We start from the raw sequence: 5,667 nt of genomic DNA, 5'->3' as shown, positions 1-5,667 counted from the left end.
CAGATGCCATGATCTTAACTTTTTGAATGTTGAGTTTTAAGTCAGCTTTTATCAACTCCTCTTTCACTTTCATCAGGAGGCCCTTCAGTTCCTCTTTGCTTTCTGCCATAAGGGTGGTGTCATCTGTGTATCTGAGGTTATTGTTATTTCTCCTGGCAGTTGAGATTACAGCTTGTGCTTCATCCAGCCCTGCAGTCCGCATGATGTACTCTGCATATAAGTTCAATAACCAAGGTGACAAAATGCAGCATATCTGAGGTTACTGATATTTCTCCTGGCAATCTATTGGTCCATGTCAGTTCTAACTGTTGCTTCTTGACCTGCACACAGATTTTTCAGGAGACAGTCATGGTGGTCTGTTATTCCCATCTCCTTAAGAATTTTCCATAGTTAGCTGTGATCCACACAGTCAAAGGATTTAGCATAGTCAATGAAGCAGAAGTAGATTTTTTTTTTTTTCTGGAATTCTCTCGCTTTTTCCATGATCCACTGGATGTTGGCAATTTGATCTCTGGTTCCTCTAAGTTTTCTAAATCCAGTTTGAACATCTGGGAGTTCTTTTACTTACAAATGTAAAGGCTTTGATCCACATTGAGTTGCTTTTTATTTGTTGTGACATATAAGCGTAACTTCTTTCCTTTATATATGGATATACAGTTGGTGTAGCACTATTTGTTGAAAAAACTATTCTTTCCCCATTGAATTGTCTCAGCAATGTTATTGAAAATCAGCTAACTATAGATGTATGAGTTTATTTCTGGACTTTCAGTTCTATTCCATAGACTGATATGTCTATTTTTTTTTTTTTTTTAATGCCAGTAAAACACTATCTTTATTATTGTACCTTTTGCAGAGGTTTTGAAATCAGGGATTTTTAGTTCTCTTAGTTTGTTCTTATTCTTCAAGATGATTTTATTTATTCTGGGAGGTTTTCTTCACATGTAAATTGTAGGCTTAACATGTGAGTGATAGGGTTAATTTGTCAATTTCTGCAGGAAATACTACTACAGTATTGAGAAGAATGGCACTGAATTTGGGGAGTATTTATTTTATTAATAAGATGCTATACAGTGATTGATACTTATATATTCACTCAACCTTGAGTCTTTCAGATAATCTTATTTGGTCATGATGTATAATCCTTTTTGCTACATTGTGGGATTTGACTTCTTACTATTTTGTTGAGAACTTTGTGTACTTTTACATGAAAAGTTTTGGTCTGTAATTTAAAGATCTTGTGATACCTTTGCCTGATTTGGGTATCAGAGTAATGTGGGCCTCATAGATTGAGTTAAAAATGTTTTCTCCTCTTTCTACAATTATTTTCTTTCTTAAGACTTTGAAGGAATTGACCTTAATTCTTTTTAAATGTTTAATTGGGTATAACTGCTTTAAAATATTGTGTTAGTTTCTGCCATACATCAACATGAATCAACCATAAGTACACATATGTCCCCTCCCTCGTGAAAAATATAGAGCACTTAACAAATCGGCACATCATCCTATTGCAGGGACCATGATAATCTTCTTTGTATTATTCCAATTTTAATATATGTGCTGCCAAAGACAACTTGATCTTCATTCTTTTTTAAATCCCTGGTAGACTTAACAGTTGAAGCCATCATCATTATCAGGTCTTAGACTTTTCTTTGCAGAAACTTTAAAAATTGCTAATTCAATCTCTTTGCTCATTACAGTCCTATTCAGATTTTCTATTCCTTGTTGAGTCTGTTTCAGTAGTTTTCTAGGAGTTGGGAGTGTGGCTATCACTTCAAGATAATCACTTTTTTTCACTTGATATAATATGCCCAGAAGGGGGATGACTGGGTCTATGGTTCAGCTCAGTTCAGTTCAGCCACTCAGTTGTGCCTCTTTGTGACCCCATGGACTGCACCATGCCAGACTTCCCAGTCCATCACCAATTCCCGAAGCTTGCTCAAATTCTTGTCCATCAAGTCGGTGATGCTATCCAACCATCTCATCCTCTGTCGTCCCCTTCTCCTCCTGCCTTCAATCTTTCCCAGCATCAGGGTCTTTGCCAATAAGTCAGTTCTTCAGATCAGGAGACCAAAGTATTGGAGTTTCAGCTTCAGCATCAGTTTTTCCAATAAATATTCAGGACTGATTTCCTTTAGGATTGACTAGTTTGATCTCCTTGCAGTCCAAGGAACTCTCAAGAGTCTTCTCCAACACCACAGTTCAAAAGCATCAATTCTCTGGCATTCAGCTTTCCTTATAGTCCAACTCTCACATCCATACATGACTACTGAAAAAAACATACCTTTGACAAGAAGGATCTTTGTTGGCAAAGCAATGTCTCTGCTTTTTAATTTGCTGTCGAGGTTGGTCAGAGCTTTTCTTCCAAAGAGCAAGCATCTTTTGATTTCATGGCTGCAGTCACCATCTGCAGTGATTTTGGAGCCCAAAAAAAGAAAGTATGTCACTGTTTCCATTGTTTCCCCATCTGCTTGCCAGGAAGTGATGAGACCAGATGCCATGATCCTAGTGTTTTGAATGTTGAGTTTTAAGCCAGTTTTTTCACTCTCCTCTTTCACTGTCATCAAGAGACTCTTTAGTTCCTCTTCACTTTCTGCCATAAGGGTGGTGTCATCTGCGTATCTGAGGTTATTGATATTTCTCCTGGCAATCTTGATTACAGCTGTGCTTCATCCAACCCAGCATTTCTCATGATGTACTCTGCATATAGGTTAAATAAGCAAGGTGACAATATATAGTGTTGATGTACTCCTTTCTCAATTTGGAAACAGTCTATTCCAAGTCCGGTTCTGACTGTTGCTTCTTGACCTGCATACAGGTTTCTCAAGAGGCAGGTAAAGTAGTCTGGCATTCCCATATCTTGAAGAATTTTCCACAGTTTGTTGTGATCTACATAGTCAAAGGGTTTGGTGTAATCAATAAAGAAAAAGTATATGTTTTTCTGGAATTCTTTTGCTTTTCTATGATTGACTGGATGTTGGCAATTTGGTCTCTGGTTCCTCTGCCTTTTCTAAATCCAGCTTGAATATCTGGAAGTTCTTGGTTCATGTACTGTTGAAGCCTGGCTTGGAGAATTTTGAGCATTATTTTGCTAGTGTGTTAGATGATGAGTGAGATTGTGTGGTAGTTTGAACATTCTTTGGCACTGCCCTTCTTTGGGATTGGAATGAAAACTGATATTTTCCAGGCCTGTGGCCACTGATGAGTTTTCCAAATTTGCTGGCATATTGAGTGCAGCACTTTCACAGCATCATCTTTAGGATTTAAAACAGTTCAACTGGAAATTCCATCACCTCCACTATCTTTGTTTGTAGTGATGCTTCCTAAGGCCAACTTGACTTCACATTCCAGGATATCTGGCTCTAGATGAGTGATCAACTATCGTAGTTATCTGGGTCATGAAGATCTTTTTTGTATAGTTCTTCTGTGTATTCTTGTATTCATATGGTAGTTCTATTTTTAATTATCTGAGGAAACTCCTTGTTATTTTCTTCAGTGGCTGTCCCAATGTACATCCCCACCAACAGTATACAAGGATACTGATAAGAGTATACAAGGGAAGGGGTATCCTTCCCTTTTCTCTGCCTACTTGTCAGAACTTGTTATCTCTTGCTTTCTTGATGATAATTATTCTGACAGGTGTAAGATGATATTTCATAGCATTTTTTTTTTTTTGCATTTCCTGATGTTGAATGATGTCAAGCATCTTTTCATGTACCTGTTAGCCATTTGTATATCTTTTTTGTTCACGTTCTCTGTCCAAGTTATAGTTGTATTATTTGTGCAATTTTTTTACACTATTTAGTTGTATACATTTCTTATATATTATGTATACTAACTCTTATTTTAGTTTGAAAATATTTTCTACTATTCTTTAGGTTGCTTTTCACTCTGTTGACATTCTCTTTTATTTTTTACTGAAGTTTTTAGTTTGGTATAGACCCACTTATTTATCTTCAGTTTTGTTTTTAGTGTTTTTGTTGTTACAGCCACATGATATTTGAAGAAGCAGTTACCTCTTTCAGTCTTTACTGACTAAATACAGGGAAGAAATACCTTCTGTCAGTCCTGTTAGAGATTCTCGTGCTTTCTCAGATCTTTTCTAAGATACAATTCTCTGCACTTCTTGTTCCTGCTTATGGGGGTGTCCTTTAGATTTTGTGCCTTCATCTTCCTGCAAAAGCAGATGAAAGGTGACAGCTTTCTCTTGCTTTCCCCAGGGAGGTGAGGGATGCTCAAGTGTATGTGTTTTCCCCCAGTTTCACAGAGTTGGGTCAGCTTTCTGCATGAGCTCAGTAGCTGTCTGCAAAGGCTGGCCCTTGCTGCCACTGGAGAGTGCACACAAGAAGCCAGCCATGGAGTTGGGGAAGGCGTGTGAGTTAAAAGGAGCATTGGGGTTACCTGTAGGCCTGTTGGTGGGATTCAAGGTGAGGCCTCCCCAGCGGTTCTTGGGCATACTTATTGATGGAGTCTGCAACATGTTTAGTAGGATCTGTGGGATCCAATATTTGTGGTTCTCCCAGACTTTCCAATCCTAGCTGTGCTACACACTTCATATTTTTAATGAGATGAGAAAGTAATGGATCTCTTTGGTAGCATCCTGTGCAACTGGGGAAGCTGGGTTCACCCTCACTCTCACCTGCAGAAGAAATCACAGCCGAGAAGGTCTTGTTTAACACTGAGCTGTGCTGCCTTAGGGGAGGGGAGACTTGGGTAAAGTAAACTGTTTCTCTGACCCTCTAAAATGTATCCAATCTGAGACTTCTTGCTCTACTGGCCTCCTGGAATTCCACCACCACTTCTCCACTGACTTCCTGAATTCTGCAAAGTCTTCTTCCATCCATGGTGATTGTTAAGATTGGTGTTCTTTGGTGGGAAAATGGTAGAAAACTCTTTATTTCACCAGCATGATGAAGTCTTATATGTTTATAAAAAACATCCTTTAAGATTTGCTTATCTGTTATTTGTTTTCATTTAAGCCATTTCACCACTGATAATTAACATTATATAAAGATTATAAGATTACACAACTGTATATCTTGCTTAAAACAATTATTTGTAACCATAGCATGCCTAGTATTGTTTTTAAATTGTATTTTAAAGTTAGTTAAGTCGTTCATTCGTGTCCGACTCTTTGCGACCCCGTGGACTGTAGCCCACCAGGCTCCTCCATCCATGGGAATAAAAGCATACTTTAAATCAAAGTTTAACATCTTTGCTAATTATCAAATCTTTCAAAATTTGTAAGTTCAAAACAAACCTTTCTGATTCTGTCCCTGTTTTACAAAAGTATTTTTAAGTTTTTATATTTAAAAACAATTTTAATATATTTAAATAGCTAACATATTTAATATATATTTCACATTGGAGATATACATAATAAATTCTACATGTTGTATAATTTATTGATTATATATGAGAATATTTTTGGCTTTGAGTATAATGCAATTTTTAACAAATACACATACATACTCACATACAAGTGCACACTTACCCTAAACTTCAAAAGAATAATTTCAGGACTATTATTAGGTAGAAAAATACTAATGCTTGTGAAGAGGCTATAACAAGGACTAATCAGCATGAGGTAAATGCATACTATTTTTATTAATAGCAGAAGTGTTTATGTGCATATATGTTAAAATATGATTATGAGTTAGTGGCTATGCC

The 5,667-nt window shown here is 36.9% G+C and overlaps 1 non-coding gene across 1 annotated transcript; it reads right to left on the bottom strand.

Moving 5' to 3' along the window:
- Positions 1 to 1,466: 1,466 nt before the first annotated feature.
- On the bottom strand, positions 1,467 to 1,571 carry LOC122687126. The gene has a single exon (XR_006339028.1). It is a non-coding gene; the product is annotated as a U6 spliceosomal RNA (small nuclear RNA).
- Positions 1,572 to 5,667: the final 4,096 nt, after the last annotated feature.

The sequence above is a fragment of the Cervus elaphus genome, chromosome 30 (genome assembly GCF_910594005.1).
Source record: "Cervus elaphus chromosome 30, mCerEla1.1, whole genome shotgun sequence".
NCBI lineage: Eukaryota > Metazoa > Chordata > Mammalia > Artiodactyla > Cervidae > Cervus > Cervus elaphus.
The sequence above is the reverse complement of the archived record's forward strand: the minus strand, read 5'-3'. Positions and strand labels throughout refer to the sequence as shown.